Here is a 17689-nt window from a genome sequence, read left to right on the forward strand (position 1 = left end):
GAAGTCCCTGCTCCTTGGTGACTGCATAAACTTCCTGAATACAAGAACATGCATGTAATTACCAGCAGCCCTAAGGTTAGCATAAATCAAAGTGAGAAGTCAGCTGCCAGTGGCACTTCAAATGCAATGCCCACGTCTCAAATGGAGCTGAGCTAAAGCAATAAGCCCATCCAACTCCCTGAATGGGCCATGGCTTGTAATGGCCTGGCACAAAGCTACATTATGCCACAAACTGCACCTGCTTCTAGAGCTGCTGTAGCTGTAGCAAATAGAGATGCCACCTGGCAAGATGGCATTTCCTGAAGCCTGCAATGACGAGGCGAAAAAAAAATTCCCAACAAACAGATGGTGCCTACAGAAATGGGAGCTATATGGAAACAACAAAGGGCATTACAGCAACGACAAATACAGTGCTCTCAGCCCTCTCTCAACTGTCACGCACATCCTTAGTGGGTGGTAAAGACAGGCCTAAATTCAGGTGCCTTCTCTCCCAGGAGAAAGGGATCTTGTTTTTCAAGTTCACTGCTCCCCAAACTGTATGAAAAAGATTAGAATCACAAAGACCCACTGAGCAGTGTCTGTCCCTCAGCATAAAGACAGCAAAAAATAAAACCTAAGGACTGACAGTGCTAGAAACAGGCCATCTGCAAAGGGATGTAAATGTGACTGTGCCCCCAAGTCATGGCTTATGGTCTTGGAAAGCAGAAACCCACTGACTGAAAGCACAAAATTAGTGCCAAGAAGAATATAAAGTATGGGAATACAAGAAGAGGGGAGGTGGTCAAATTTGCAAGAGGAATACCAAAGTTTGTTTAATGTGGTAACAAACAATCAGAGGTGGCTCCATTGTAGGTTATTGATTCTGATGATGTTCGGCTCCAGTTGCAGCCACCAGTTACAGAATAAATGTCCTGAAAGGAAAATTACTTCCTGACCCACAAAGTTATGCCCTGAACCATAAGAGTTTATGTCCTTCCCATAGCTCTTGTTTATCTAGTCTTCCAAGTGTTATGATTATAAGGACGGATAGTCCTGTCATCTACTGAAATAACTCATCCTTATTTCCATACAACCAATTATTTCTTAAGTCACAACCCTTGAGATTTCACAATAGTGTCGAAATAATAATTGCATCTCAAGGATCTGAAAGAGCTTTGCAAATCACGGACAAGATCCTGCCTCCCTTCGCAAGAGGTGCATCAAGCTCATACTGATGGAACCTCTGAAGTACCGGTCTCCTTGGAGACTGAAGTTACCTTCCCATGGGAAGGGTGGGAGAAGGAGAGGTGTGGCTCTCCAGGTACCAAAGGAGCAACTGGAAAACTTCATGTGTCTAAAATCACCCACAGAAAAGTCAGTATCAGCTCATAGGTGGCAAGATACCCTAGAAATTATCTGTGAACCATCATTCTGAAGAAGCAGTTCATTCCTTCTTAACCCCTATTAGTGTCATTGCCCATACAATCCCATGGGCGTTCCCTGTCCCATACTGCACAGTTGCAGGCTATGGCCTCAGGATCTTTATGCTGACAAAGCAGAGGCAGCCACGGCTCAGCTCTGCTCACCTTTTGATCCAGTTTCCTGAACTCTAGTAGATCATTTGGGAATGTGGCAATAGGTTGCCTTCCTTTTTTGCCTTGTGTTCTAGAGAAAGAAAATTTCTCAACAGGAAAAGCTGGAGCAGCCTGGCCAGTTCCAAGGGCTGCAGGTCAAGTATTTGTACACAGGTATTAGCTGTTATCAGAGGGGTCAGTCTCCCTACCTCAGGCAGAAGCTCTTCCCTCCCTCACATCCCTTTAGTGCAGCCATCAGAGAGGAGCCACAAGACCCAGCTCCCCTTCCTGTGTGCCATAACACATTGTTTTGCATCCTGAAACTTTATTTTTTTTGCCCGGTTGGCTTTAAACCCTGGAAAGTGCCAAACTGGGGAAAACAATGCCAAAAGAAGCCTTCAGAGCCGTTAGGCTGAACCGTGGCAAGCGAGGCATGCAGCGTGATGCTCTTGCGATGACTGTGTGCTGTGCAGGGAAGGGACAGAAAATCCCTGAAGTCCAGGACTCTGGTGTCACTCTGTGTTGTGTTGCCTTTTTGTGATCACTCCATTTCCAGCCCATTCTGGACACTGGTCACTCACTTTGGATGTGTCTTGTCTGGTTTCTGGCTCTGTACTAACCACAGACATGTCTTTCCTGAAGCAAACAAACAAAAAGAAAAAAGTGAAACATCTATCCCACCATGTCCACAGGTATTAACTAATCCCAAAGGCATGAACATAAAGGTGCAAAGACCTGATCCAGATATTTCCTCTCTTTTATCCCAGTTCTCTCCCCTTTTGAGCTATGGTTCATCTGTTTTCCATATGTCCAAACATCACTACGAAACCTTTCAGCCAACCCCTTCAGCTTCTGCCTAACCCATGAACCCAGTTAAGCATGCTTCATCCTGACCTCACTGGTGTTACCAGTGGTCTCCTTTCGGCTGGATGGCCCTGATGTCCCATTAAACAGACCTTAGGATCAGTGTGATACTTACACATCCTGCTTCCATGTTGCATGCTACAGACTATGCATAATAAATAGAGATACATGTATCCTCATGTGTATATTTTCCTCGCCTGGTTTGTCTTTTAACAAGGAACATCCATTTATTGACATCCTCACTCCCTTTGCATGCCACATACAAAGCCTTTCTTTGCTCAGCATTCACACAGACCCAAGTCAGCAGTCATCTACAGCTTGGGCTACAGCTTTGGAGAGACATCTCACACTCGTCTGGGTAGAAGAGCCAGCACTGAAGCATTGCTTTTCCCAGAATGACACCAAAGTTTTCTGTATCAATTCAGTATACATCTTCCCAGGCTTTAAGCTTCTCCTAAGGCAGGGTTAAGCTTAAAGGCAGCCTTTGTCTTCCATTTTCCCTAAAAATATCATGCTCAACTGCTGCTGTCTTATAACTGCGGGAGGCTCAGCTCAGGCAGCCCCTGTTGTGACCCAGCAGAAGTTAACAAATGAGAGTCAAGTGGAGGCAGAAATGGAAGGATGAAGAAGAGAAGAGAACAAGAAGCTTCAAACAAAAAGCACTTAAAATGACAAAAAAAACAATCCAGTTCATGGAGGGGAAAAAGAAATAATAAGACTTAAAGACATAAGAGTTGGCACAAAGGCAAACACAAAATTATCACAGCCCAAAAATGGATCCAGTCACAATGCCAGATGCAACACAGGAATAGTTCAGATCCAGAACAGAGCTTTCCAGCTCCTATCTATTTCTAGGATAATCAGTACCATGGGGGAAAGGGAAATAGAAACACTATAAAGTTTATCTAAGGGATGGAAACACACCCAGCATTTGACGTGAGAAAAGAAAATGTGCTATCATCTAGCATGTGTACTGCAGGAATGGCCACAGGCCCAGGCTGGGATCAAGGTCTATTGCACTGAACTGCATGAGTGCACATGGAGAGGCTGAAGTGAAAATACTCTCTCACCATCTGCTCTGACAGCATCTGAAGTGAATATGCAAAGACTGATGGTTTGGGTTTTTTCCCCTGAACAGCTCAGAAGGGAATGAAAAGCCTCCTATGATCCATAAAACAAAACCCAGCAAACATTTTCATGTTTTCCCATCTTTGTTTGAAGCACATCACAGAAGATAAAAGGCTGCAGCCTCAGCTGGTCTAAAATATTATTGAGCTCAGGTGAAATGTTCCAATTTATTGCCACTGGAGAATTAGGTTTCTAAGACTTGTTGATCTGCTCCAAATATGTTGGAAGTTAGGAAAAAAGTGTCCTGCTAGAGTTTTAGGCAAAGGCTGCAAAAGAGAAAAGTTTGCACTTCATGTAATCGAAACAACTGATCCAGAGAGTGAGAGGAGAGAGGGGAAGAGGCTCAGAGAGAAAACCAGATAGACCAAGATTTCAAGAGTGGCTAATGACTTTGGATGTCTCATTTCTACAGAGCTCTGCTTAAAGAAGACCAGATTGTCCCATGTGTGAATCAGTAGAGATTCACCGCTGGGATCAGCAGCAGGGGACTGGATAGCAAACCTGAGAACCAGCACAGCTGGTACCGACTCCTGGCTCTGATGGCTGGTCTTAACTAAAATTCACTGCCTCTGCTTTTCACTTCCCAGACCAAGTTGTTTGACCATATAGCAAGAAACCTCTCTGAAGAAGGAAATGCATCCTATTCTGGATGTGACACCTCCAACCTAAATTTAGACATTAATAACACAGGTTTCACTCCAGCTTCCCTTGCAGCTGGTGAAGAGAAAGTGGCTTTCTCAGGAGATCAGTTTTAGGTGGCTATTTCGCTATTTTCGGCTCTCTATTGAAACCGTATTGTCAGTACTGTTTCCATTGCCTATAGCTTCAATGTACACACCCACACTCTAAACTTCAACACTTGGCCACCTAAATCCTAGCCTATATGTCTCTGTCTCTATTTCAAGGAGCCCAGATTCCAGCCAGGGCCTCAGAATACAGCAGTAACACAACTAATGTTAGATAGATCTGAATACACTGAGGCACTGGGTTCACAGCCACCAGTTATTTAGGGACTCGGCTCCTAACCTGCCCTATGGCTGGGGAGCCACTGGGAACCAGGGACAGAAATGCCTCTGTGGATCAAGATCCAAATTTCTGACTTACTGGAAGTGTAATAGCAATGGACTTTACCCACCTTCCAAGGGCTTTAGCAGAGTTGTTGTGGTTTCATACTCCCTCTAACATCCACTTTTGCTGATCTGCTGACCTCAGGGGTGTTGGGATGCAGCCCACATTTGGGGCAGGATGAGAATTGGTACTGTGGCCTTTTTCCCATTCCCAAGAACCAGCCTATAATCAGAAACTGGCAAACCTCAGGAAGTTTGGTGTGCCATCCAAAAAAGTTCATATGAAAACATTCGGGACAGGAACCGGGATCCAAATCTGCTGAAAGCAAACAGAGCTTCTTACCATAGCACGGCAGAAAGTGCTAGTAACAATAGGCATTTTGTGGTGTTTCACTTTGAGCCCCAACTAGAGCCAAGGAGCGCGCACCATCTGCAGACATATTTTAGACTGCAACGAACCTTTTTTTTCTTCCTACATACTGGAGTAAAAAAAAGGCTGGGAAAAGGCTCTGGGTTGTCACTTGCTTTTATTCAAATATAGCTAGTCAGTCACTAATGGCAACTTACATTGAGGCATGGCCAAAACACAAACCAACCCTTTGATGGAGGTTTTTAAAAGTCTGAATAATAAGCGTTTGGGTTTTTTCTCTCCTCTTGTTTCTTTTCCCCTCAGTTCTTCAGGGTCCCCAGATCAGAAGCAGGAGTGCCAGAATACAAGGGGAACTGCCCATCCTGCCAGGTTCTCTCAAAGCAATGAATACTGTCATTCTTCATGTCCTGCAGTGCGCTTTCACCGAGGTCTCTGCTTGTTTTAATTCCTTGCTGTCTGATGGGAGCTCTGAGCACACGCACCTCCCCAGTGATCAAGACAACATGTTTGCCTGTGTGCTAGCTGTTGCAGCCAGTGATGGGCAAAATTCAGGAAGGCAGTAACTAGTTAAGTTGGAATTAAACATAATTTTGCAGGGTATACAGGCCTTCTTGTACAGCTATCTGACAGATTTTGGGGGAATTTAAGTCCTTCTTCAGATCTGCCCTGAAGAGGGACCTGTGTGTCCAACTAGTTGTTGATATATTTCTATCTAGATAAAGTAATCTGATAAAAGTCTTCTCTTTACCCTATAAACTTGTCTCTTCTTTTGACAACTAGACTATCACCTCTCAACATTTCAGGCACATAAGGACCTTGATTTTGGACCATAAAAGCTAGTGGGGCACTGCAGGCTGGGGCACTCTGCTGGATGCAGGCATGGTTTCTTGTCTCTGCTGCCATGTCTTCAGTCCAGTGAGAAAGACACTGGCATGTACCTAGAAATATCTGAGGATTTCTTTTTTAGCTTTTCATAATCGCACTCACACTTTGATGCAGAAACAATTCAGAGAAACAGAGTAGTCACATTTTGCGAGGGTCCTGGACATGAGGGGAGAACCAAAGTGGTGCTCCTGCCAATGGATCCAGAAGTTCCCAACTGAAGTCAGAGAAAACCAAAATATTCCCCTCCGTGGGCCTCTAGAGAATAAAGATCACCTTCAAATCCCACCTGCATTTAGAGGTGAAAACCAGAAGCCCAGCAGAGAAGAACTATAGGGTGGTCTTTGACAGCCGGCTCAGGCAGTGACTGTTTCTGGTAGGATCATCTCAGAATTTCCACCACTCCGGCTGTTTCCAGTAATTGTGTAAGGGAACACAAACAGAGAGAGCAGACGCCCCAGCTGATTAAGCAAATTTTTAAACAGCATCATTCCAAGAAAGAAATCAAAATGCCCAAGCTTGTCTTCTCCTTATACCCTCTCCCTGAGTAGGAAGAGCAAAAATGAAAGCCTCAGATATTTCTAGTTACTATTTTAAACTTTTCCACTATGCTAGCTAGGAAATGCTGCAGATCTGCTCTAGATGCTCAGACCTAACTGAACCACTGAGTGCAGGAGAGTTCACTGAACCAGACTGAGCTACGCAACAGATTATAGCCTGCATGACCTACTGAAGGCTCTTTTCATCTTTATCATTTTAATTCCACTCTTCCTTTTAATTAAACAGTTTATTTTTCAGAATAAAGAGGAAATCTCAAATGCCATTACTTGAGAATTTTTAAGTACTTATTGTCTTGCAAAGTCTATCCCTGGACACTCAAGGATCTCATATGGCTCAGTACTGGCTAATGAACCTTTGTAGACCCATTTGTAGAACAGATGTAGATTTGTAGGAAGGTCCTATGGACCTGAAGGAAGGCCTGCATGGACACCAAATCGTCTGAAATCAGTAATAAGTGGACTTGAGCAGGATCAGGATTAATCCTACTGTTTTGTCCTGAGAGTGAGTAGCTTTCCTCCTCCAGCTTTCCATAGCTGTCATGATCTCATGCTGCAAGGATATTGCATTATCCCAGCAGACAGTTAAAATGGCAGTTGGGTAGTTACAATTAATAGCAATCGTACAAATAATTCTGATAGACATCAAGTTACTCACAGACTCATAAAAACACCTCTCAAGCCAGAAAACAATGTTTCACCAGCCAGGTGAAGACAAAGAAATATTGTTCATCTCTTTGTGGCAGACATTCATTAATTCTGATAAACATGGAAAATGTGCCTTCTCTTTCCATCATGATCTGGGTAGTGGTCGTAAGTTCAGACAAGCAGAGCTTTTGTATAAAAACAGGAGTTCTGACAATTCAACAAGTAATTTTTCCTTCCACTCTCTATTCTTGTATGTCTGTTGCTTTTTCTCCCCTTGTATATTCAATACACTTAAAAGAACTGCAGATTAACCTTTATTTCTATCCATAAAATAAATCCAGAGGGAATCAAAGGGCTGATGAAGAAAACTGTGCAAGGTTGCAAAGGCAGCAGATGTCCTTGAACGTTGTGAATCCAAATCCCAGTCAACAAGTTTGTAAGGAGCAAGCAACACACGGGCATGGCATGAATGAACTCCAAAGAGTACAGCGGGACATCTATGTGTCAGGCACAGAGGATAATAAATCATAGCTGTACTTACATCATAACGGTCATCCCAAAGGAATTCAGGATTACAGATTAACATATGGAGATTTTTTCACCTTCCTCAGAAAATAAATTGTCTCAGCCTGCATTATGTCAAGAGAGAATAACAGAATCACTGGGACCAGAAGCAGAGAAAAATTTGCACCCAGCTGAAACTAGGGAAAAACTTGGTACAGAATCATAGAAAAGGGCTGAAAACAATCTCAGGAGTCATGTAACACATTCTGCTGCCCCAAGACAGCAGCCCTGTGGAGAAGGACTTGGGGGTATTGGTAGATGAAAAGATGGGGATGCACTGACAATGTGTGCTCACAGCCCAGAAAGCCAACCATATCCTGGGCTGCATTAAAGCAGTGTGGCCAGCAGGTCAAGGGAGGTGATTCTGCCCCTCTGTTCTGCTCTGGTGAGACCCCCCTGCAGTGCTGCGTCCAGCTCTGGAGCCCTCAGCACAGGAAGGACATGGACCTGTTGGAGCAGGTCCAGAGGAGGCCACAAAGATGACCCGAGGGCTGGAGCACCTCTTGTATGAGGACAAGCTGAGAGGGTTGGGGTTGTTCAGCCTGGAGAAGGCTATAGGGAGACCTTGTTGTGGCCTTTCAATCTAGTTGAAGATGTCCTTGCTCATTCAGGGGGTGTTGGACTAGATGACCTTTAAAGGTCCCTTCCAACACAATCTGTTCTACGATTCTATGATGACAAGGTCTAAATCTGTTCCCACAGATCCCTAGAGCAGATTCCACAGTTAACACACAGTCCTTCACTGCTTTTCTACTATTCCTAATGTCTGAATTTATTTTTTCCTGTAATTTATGTTCACTGCTTCCTGTCTCAGCTTAGTATGTAGGCAATGTGTAATTAAGACACCAAACATTGAGGTCTTCGTAGTCCTGAATTCTGGAGCGTCAGCCAGCCTAGATCTGATTTTTTTTTGGTAGCCACAAGTTAAGCTAAACATGGGATCTAAATGTCTCCACTTGCCCTTAAGGGAATGCAGATCTGGGGTCTCAGGCTCATAGCAAGCAGTCAAGCAGCTGGGCGACTCTTACCTCTCTTCATTCTGGCAGGAACCATTGCAGAAACTTAAATAAATTGCACCCTTGGTTTTATATCACATAAAAGAAGAAGAAACATGGACTGGCTTAGAAGTAAAAGGCTTCAGCAAAATATTGCTGGGCTAGGGAGCAAAGTCCTGAGAAAATATATCTCAGGACCTGAAAGGGGAGATTGCTGGCAGGAGGGGAGAAAGGTGGGCAGAAAAGGAGCTGAAGCTTCTTCTGTGAGGCTTGGGACTTTTCCCAACTCAGAGAGCACACCCTTTCTGCAAATATTTTAGGGCCTCAGAAAACATTGGGTGATATCAGTTTAGCCCTCCATAAAACCAGCTGAAGGAAGGGGTAGGGAACAGAGGGTGCTGCTCCGTTCAGCTGTGCCTCTTGGAATGACCTGGCAGAGTCCTGGCCTGACCATTCTCGGCCCATACCAGGATTTGGCTCCATAGATACTGATAGCAAGTGACATTTTGATACCATTCCTTATTGTTTTTCTTTCAAGGGTCTGTTACAGAAATCTACCCTTTTGCTGCTTCACTGGTTTAACTCCCCTATGAACTCTGAATCCCAAATTATGAAATCATAGACAATGCAAAAGGTAGCTTATGAACAAACAGGGGTATTTTGGCTGCTCCAGCAGACATGCATTTCGACCAGCAGCTAATCCTCTTAATAACTTCTCACCACTTCATCGACTGACACAAACAGAGTGTCTGTCTGATCCTCATAGCAGGATCTCTCAGGCTGTGCACTTCAGAGAGCCTGTAAAAACACAGTAGTTTAATATGCTTAAATCCCCCCCAGCTGAAGAGAGCTAGAGAGACATCCCATGTCACCACAAGAGCCTGTCTATTTTGATTAAGACAAGAGTGGTGACTGTGCTGCATGACTGCTCATCAGTGCCTGTCCGGGAAGGTTTAGTAATGATTTCTAACTCATGCAAAAACATCATTCATCTACTTTGGTGATAGATGTCTAGCACAAAAGTCAAGGCAAAGGTTTGCTTCACTTGTCCTATCCAAGCTTCCCACCTTCTCCCTTATATTTTGGCCTATGCCTCATTCCCCAAGCGTGAGATGCTCCTTCAGGAATGCGATAAGACATGAAATGGCGACAACGGCCCTGGGTCTGCAAGGATGTGCTGGTCAGATGGGGCGGGTTCACTCAGCTCTTGGTTTGAAATCTGAGCACAGAACAGCAATCACTGAGCCCAGGCAGAGTGCAAGTCCCAGCTCAACCTCAGCACGTGGCCAAGCTGGAAGAATCAAGAGGGGAAGGGTTTGGAAAGGAGTAAGTGGAGGCTGGAGTCAGGTCTCCACCTCTGTTTACAAATGTTGCCACTTCAGTTGGTTCATCAGGTACCAAAGTACGTCTCCGGTGTCTGCTCCTCCCACTCCATCACCCTGGGCTTGAGCTTAAATATCGCATCATCCAATTTTGCCCTCCTGGCGCTTGGCAGGACTGCTAATGTCAGCAAGATGTCATGTCTTTCCACCAGGGTCTCAGGTACCTCCTTTGGAAGAAGTGACAGGACCCTGGGCAGGCATCACTCACTAATTTATTGATTCTCCCATTTCACTCTTGATACTTCCACCTGTGAAAGCAGTTTGAACAGCGTAAAGATCGGGTTTAGCCCACAGTGCTACTGGTAGGTACCCACAGGCACCGGTAGGTGCCTGCCCATCACAGTGGCCAATCTTCAGCAGTGGTGGGCAGCTTCGGGCACTTATTACCCAGCTTTTCTGTCCCAGCTCCCTGTACAGAGAAGCTGCTATAATGCTAAAGCTGCATCCTGTAGCTAGACAGTTTGAATGTGGCCCTTCACCAACACTGTCTGGAAGAAGCAATGCTCCCTTCATTCTCTGAAATAGGGAAGAAATTTTTGAGCTTCTCTGCAGTGGACTGCGTACCGACCCCCTTCACATCCAGGGCAGTAAAAGGGAGCAATCTGCACCTTTCACCTCAGCCGTCTGCTTTTCATTTTCTCCTTTAACCACAAGCAGATTTCAGCTATCAAGTGTGAAAGTTTCACAGAGCCAGAGACCCCTGCAGAGGAGGAGATCCAAACCCAGTGCAAAATTCATTTTGTGCCTGCTGATATACCTGATCCCTGATTTGAAAAAGGGGATTTGCTGAATGTTTTACCCCCATAGAGAGAAAGAAAGAAGATTTACACTCACAGGAAGGTAGTTAAGCAAATACCAGCAGTACTATAGAGAACCTCCCCCTGCTTCAGGAACAAAAAATACCTTCTCTGTAATAAAAAGAAACACAAACCATGAAGAAAAACACGCATGGTTACTGATTCACCCAGCTCAGCACGAGCTGACCTTTGCTCATTTTCCTGCATGTTCTGCATTTGCACAGTGCCTTGCACCATTAAAAAAAAATCTTCACTCCAGCTCTTACAGGATGGGTGCTAATGGCTTAAAGCCCACCAGCAGAAGAAGGTGAGAGAGACACAAGGATGTACGCTGACTGCACGGGCAGGCATGCTCCAGGTGTGGATTCACATGGAGGTTTCTCACAGAGGGATGTGTGTACCCGGGAAGTGTCTCCAGCTAGAGGATGCACATGCATGGTCAGTGCAGCCTCTAAGAGGCAGAGGGTGACTTTTCAAAGCCAAATCTAACACAGGAAAAGATGCAGAGCTTTCCAGCCTAGGAGGAACAGCTCCCCAGGTGGGACAGTCTCTCCTGGAATTGTCTTCATCATCCCATGGACTGCTCAGTCCATCAGGTTGGAGTAGAGTGAAATGTACATGGTGGGACAGGTCTGCTCTGAATCATGCGCCAGGGCACAGCGGGGAAGCTAATGAAGCAGGGAGCAAATTCCTCAGTGCCTGAGGGAGGAATAGATGTGATAAAAGACTTCTTTTAAAAAAAAAAAAAAATTTCTTTCACAGTCATCAGTGTCAGCTTTTCTTTCTCCACTCTTATTTGTTTAGTCTGTTTATATAGCTCCAAACACTGTTTAGCTGGGCATGTCCATACACAGGGGAGGAAAATACATTTTCAGGGCTTTGCATTTGATCACAACCCCCTGACACGCACACTTTGTGCCCGTGAGTGCAGGGGGAGCAGAGGAGCCATCCTCCTGGGAAAGGCTTGTGAGAGCAAGACTCTGGGGACTCGCTGTTCACCTCCCAGCCGTCTGGTTTCCCTTAGGAAAATCTCACAGACAGTAATAGCTGCAACTACTTGCTTTCTCTCTCACCATGCCTGGCAGCATCCCACACATTCACCTTTTGAAGTATGTTCCCAAGGCTATGTTGGCCACACCAGTCATCCCCCACCCCTGGACTCTTTGAATTTGCTGATGAGTTTTTCAGGCTCAACACACCAATCTCACAACTTCCATCCAGCTTAAAAGCCACCTTTCTATTACTTACTCTTGTAATGTATATATTGTTCTGATGCTTAAACTGCTTACTATTTTTGTGTCTGGCAAGTGCACTGAAACCTGTGTTCCAGCAGTCTCAAGAAAGTAATGAAAACAAATATCTTCAAGAGTATATCTATGTGATTTCTATTCATCTACAGTCACCTCCTCTGCAACGTGTCCCTTCTCTGAACTATTAGGTAGCATCAATATTATTGCTGTTAGCATTATCTCTCCAGAAGTCAATCAAGATTAGGGTCTTATCGTGTTAGACACTTGGTCACCGAATAGAAAATTGTGGGGAAAAGTGGAGTGACTTGAAAGGGATTTGGCATGGCTGCCTCTTTTGGTGGCTGAACCACGGCAGCAATGAGCTCGGGGTGTGCGTGAAGGTGCTGTCAGCGGACACAAGTTTGCCCAGAATTACTCATTTATCAGATCTGCCCTCCTGGCTCTGCCACACCTGAGCTGGGGATGAACTCTCCTCATGCACATGGGATTTCAGAGGAGTTTAATTATTCTGCAGAGAAGTTTTAAGTATTTTGTGCTTAATCTAGCATTGAGGTATTTTTGTATTGTAACATTGACAGAGCATTGTCACTGTCAGTTAGTAGCACATGCTGTATTAAAATAACACCACACGTTGCGTTCTAATGGGGATCAAGGGTGAAAAAAGTCTGTTTAGTAAGTTTGTGCCTCAAGTTATTTTGCCATGCAGTGAAATAATCCCACATGACTAAATATTTTTTGCTGCCTGACATTTCCTACAGTTACCTCCTCCTGAGGACCGAAGAGATTGAAACTGGCAGGTATAAGCTAATCACCGGTGTAGACGGGAAAGATTATTGTAGGAAGATGAAGTGGCAATAGGGAGGGGGAACATTTATACTGAATTTGGTCTTTTGACTTATAGAAGTGCTGAGGCATCATGTGAGCTGTTGGCAAACCTACACTGGTCCTTCAATGGCAGTCCTGTGTGATGTGCACTTCCCAAACCAGCACCTCCCCTGCGCACAATGGCATTCATGAAAACTGTGTTTGCTTGCTCCTCTGCAAAGACAAGACAAATGGCTTGTCTACAGCAAAACAGCTTTGTCACCTGCTGACATGATGGTCCTGAGGGGACACTGCTCCGACTGCTCTGGGAAAGCAGACTGCAGTTTGCTGGAGAAGGGAGGATGCTGTGGAGACCTGAAAGGCAGGAATCACTATGAACCATCCACCACTGCAGGCTGTGTTACCGGCAAAGGTTCTGGCTTGCAGCAGGCATTGCCTCTGCGAAAGAGGCTCTCTGGTTTGTCTCCTTGGCTCAGACATATCACTTTCCCAGCTCTTCCCCTAAATAACTTGTTTTTGCAACGGTCAGTTTGTTGGCAGCGATAGCCACCTGAGGAGCAGCAGTCCCCTATCAGTCTGCAGAGAAAGGCCCAGAAGCAGCTGTGCCTCCTGGAGCCACCCCAGCTCCTTCAGAGGGCCATACGCCCAAAACCACTTGCTCAAATTACCACTGTATTGACCCATTGATCCCAAATTAGATACGCAGGAAGCACAGCAATTTTCAAGAGAATCTGTGTCTGTGAGTGGATTCAAAGTCACTTGGGAATGTCACCTCTCTGGACCTGTGCTGGTGTAGGGCCACGGCCCAACCAAACATACAAAGAGCCTTAAGTTCACTTCCTTCTGTGCCTCCCCATGCTCACCACATTGTAAATATTGCGCTAATACCCTCCAGCTATTATGAACCTGGGACTTTGTTCTTATATGTAATATTTTCTTTTCCAAGGGCAAACATAAATAGCAGGTTTCTAATGTGCTGAAGATGCTAGGGAATAGTCTGTGCTCAAGCTAACAGTCCACTTGTGTTGAGTGCTGACCATCCTAAATTGCTCCCTTGGCTCTGGGCTGGGAAACACTCACTGATGATGGGGAGATCTAATGCTGGAAGAATGGCAAAATCAGGGGACCTGCGTGGCATCCATCCACCCTGACAGCACAGGCACCCCAAGACTTACCCCGTTCGGAGGACCACCTGTAAACTACAAACATGGCAAAAATGCAGAAGTTTGAGTGGGGTATCAAGAGATGGAGATGCTATGTCAGAGGCACTCCCTGCCCATGTGGCCATTCAGTAAAGATGTGATCAGCAGATCAGAGCATTTTATGTACATAGAAAAAGGCTGGCCAGAAACAGCCAGGGTCCAGCTGCTGGACAGCCACGCACTGCCAGTTACGACATGGCCAAAGACATGCCCCTGTTATATGCTCTGTTATTTGCTGTATGGAGTAAAGGGGTAACGATCTTGCTTCTGAGTGCTAGAGACGTTAAAGTTCCTTGGCTGATGGGAAAGGCTTATTCTGGAGAAAAAGGTGACATCACAGCTCACTAATGTTTGTGAACACTGAAGCAGAACAAAAGTTAAAATTTGGACCCCAAACTAGGAATCTCAAGAAGCAGATGGACTACGCCAGCCAAAAATGCCAGTTGCTTTGTAAAGCCCCAGCCTGGTGTTAAACTCTTGCCCTACAAGGTAGCAATAAACTTACCAGCCATCATCACTTGAGCTGGGGATCGGGGGGAGAAGGAAGAGGCCCACAGATGAATGCGATGGCTGATGAGCACCTTGCTGGCCAAAGGAAGCCTCCCCTCAAACCTCATTGAAATGTGAATTCTGCCACTGTGCAAGGCTTGAAATCTAAATGTTTCCTGACGTCCCACACTGCTATTAAAAATAAACCGAAAAGGTTTCCAACAAAGCAGCACATTTTATATATGCCAGGAAGAAAATGAATTAAAAATGCATATCTTTGTTTCTTCCTGACAGTACCCCATTGATGCAAAGCAGTGAGCAAAGTAGAGCAACAATCAGTGTTCTGCAAAGAGGTGCCCATAACCACTCAAGGAGGAGGTTTTGTTCCCCACCCTTGGACTACACTTACTAGTATCTGGATTTCCACGCACATCTCCCTCCCCACCATGGGGAAATCTCAAGGCCTATTTGCGTGCAATGGCTCTTGAAGGGAGGAAGCTCTTTAACCATGCCTGACATTGTGGAAAAATCAGGAAACTCTAATTAAGGGAGCAAAACCAAAAAAACCACCCACAAGGCATTTTTGTATTTACTTTCACTAAGTGCAAAAATGAACTTCACAGGAATTTCATCCCACAGGAATTTCCAATATTTTAGTATTTGTTTCCATTATGACTCGGGACAAAATGTTGAAATATCAAAGCATTTTCATAGAATGAAGTGTTCTGGGAACTGATATTTTGTACGTCATTTTGATGTGTTTCAGACTTGAACCTCCACCTGGCTGAGCTGCTGAGAGGTCACCATGCAAGTGCGTCACGGTCCCAGGCTCCTTTATAGACCAGCCTTAGAACACCCACGACTTCCCACCCAAAGTACATCACCAGGTCCCACAGCACAGCACAGAAATGCAACAAAGCAGAAAGCAGTAGTTGATCCCAGGATATTAGTCCAGCTAATGACTTGGTCTAAGAGAATGGGCCACCAGATCTCCATCCTGTGTGAGCTGAGCATACATAAATGTTCAATACAGCTGAGCCCAAATGTTTCATTTCAGTATTGTTGGCTTTGTTTATTTTTTAGCATAGAAGATGGACAGTTCTCAGCCAGCTGTAACAGTGTATTGGTCTGTCAGCTCTCCAGAGACATCCCCACCCCAAACTGCATAGCAGAACTGCACCCCTGCTGTCTTCTCCATGATGCAGATGGGCAGAAGAGGAGGGCTGTGGTGGCCAACGCCGGGAACAGCTGTCCACACCAGCATGTCCTTGGCCTGAATCCATTCTGGGGGCTGGATCTGTCCATCTCTTCCCTCCATCACCATCTTCAAGAGATCAAGCTTCTAGCTTAAGCTTGTCACTTAAGCTCTCTCACTAAATCTGCCCTCCTTTTGTGATCATTTGTCCCTGTCCTGCCTTGCAGAGTTTTCCAGAGGAAATCAGCCTCAGGGAGCAGAGCAGCGAGTGGGGCCACCAGGAAGACAGTCACCTTTGGAGGAACAGTGAAAAACCTCATTCTCCACACAGAGCTGTAACAAAAAAACCCAGTGGTACAAGGACCCTTGTGCATATGTGAACAAGACCTGTCTCAGCATCAGATTTCACATCACCTGGCAGAAAAAGATGGCAGAACTGATTGTGAGCTTCAATTTTTCAAACATGTCTGGCCTAAGAAATGCTATTGTACATTTTCCATGTCTGATACTTTCTCACATATTGTTTTGTGCTCTCCAACCATTGCCTTTCTGGGAATTCAGGTGATCTGTGGCTTGTGCAGGTATTTTCTTGCCAAACTTCATTCTTCCAGACATTTTTGGTATCAAGAAAAATAAGCCGTACTCCACACACACCCCGTTTTTACCTTTGAAATGTCAATTTCTCCTGGAGCAAGCATGGACCACACACAGCTCTTCTAATATCCCAGCCTGATGAACAAGGTGGGGATGGAGGAGAAAACCAGCACACTGTGCAGAAAGGAAGGAGATGAAATCCAGCCATCAACAGCAAAGGACCGTGAAGCCCTTGCTCAGATCAAAAAAACCATGAAAATAAGTGGAGCTTTTGACAGAGTAAGGACAGAGGCCCATGATCTGCATCCTAGAGCTGCGCATGAAAGATTCTTCCAGGCATGAGCCCCATTTTGGGCAGACCGTGCAGGCTGACATGTCCACTGCTTCCTTTCAGATGCCTTGCAGGTCTCTCCATGGGTCTTATGGGCAGCCAGGGACAAAGGTGGGCTTCTCACTGCCAGCTCAGCCCAAGGCTCTTCCAAGACCCTTGCAGAGCTCCTGGTGGGCTGGGGGGCTGTCCCCAGGGCCTGGCTAAAAATAAGTGTTGCATTCCTGTGGGTTTCCTGGAAGGCTGAGCAATCACACCCTGCTGGGTTAGGATCACAACTATTCATATACTGTGGAATTACCTTCTGATGTAACGGAAGGCTTGATTTCTACCATAACTCATAAGTCAGTATGTCACAGGCTGTGAGGATGCACCCAGCCAAAGGCTGGAAACAATGCATTGAGCAGAGTTCTTGCAGAAGGGGACTGTTTTGTTCCAAAGGCAGGTATGACCCAGCAAAAGGTGCTGCCAGCAAATGCAGCTCCTTCCTGGAACCCACACCCCTCCCATGCATCTCTTGCAGCAAGCACCTTCTCTACTTACAAACAAGTCTTGTTCTTCCAAGTATTATTAGGGTGTAGGAAGATTTTTGGTACGCAGTCTCCATGGCCACAAACACACTGTGTGTTGTGGGCTTAATAAACAAACAGAAATTATTATGTTTTCCATCAGATCGTTTCCACCAAGATATGACACATTCTCCGGTTCAGTTAGTGGAAGTTTCTATGTCTGTTGTAGCAAATATCAACTGATATTAATTGGGAGGGGGCCTTTACCTCCTCTAATGCTATGCTAATTCAAACCAGATCAGATTTCCTTGGAGACCATGGTGGCAGGCTTAGGCTGTTACAAGAACCAGGACTGTTTGTAAGAGCAGACTGGCCTGACCAGACCTAAATCCTAGAAAAGCCATAACCTGGCCAGAAAGCACCTGACTTGCTGAAAGGGTAGGTTCAACTGCTCCCACTGCTGTGAGGTCTGCCCATTCAGATGTCCGAT

The 17689-nt window shown here is 45.3% G+C and overlaps 1 long non-coding RNA gene across 1 annotated transcript; it reads right to left on the minus strand.

The window, feature by feature from the left end:
- Positions 1-1858: 1858 nt before the first annotated feature.
- LOC142056969 (uncharacterized) lies at positions 1859-10920 on the minus strand. Its single transcript, XR_012660499.1, has 2 exons — positions 10845-10920; positions 1859-2189 (listed from the first exon to the last, which is right to left on the minus strand). It is a non-coding gene; the product is annotated as an uncharacterized LOC142056969 (long non-coding RNA).
- Positions 10921-17689: the final 6769 nt, after the last annotated feature.

The sequence above is a fragment of the Phalacrocorax aristotelis genome, chromosome 4 (assembly GCF_949628215.1).
Source record: "Phalacrocorax aristotelis chromosome 4, bGulAri2.1, whole genome shotgun sequence".
Classification (NCBI taxonomy): Eukaryota; Metazoa; Chordata; class Aves; order Suliformes; family Phalacrocoracidae; genus Phalacrocorax; species Phalacrocorax aristotelis.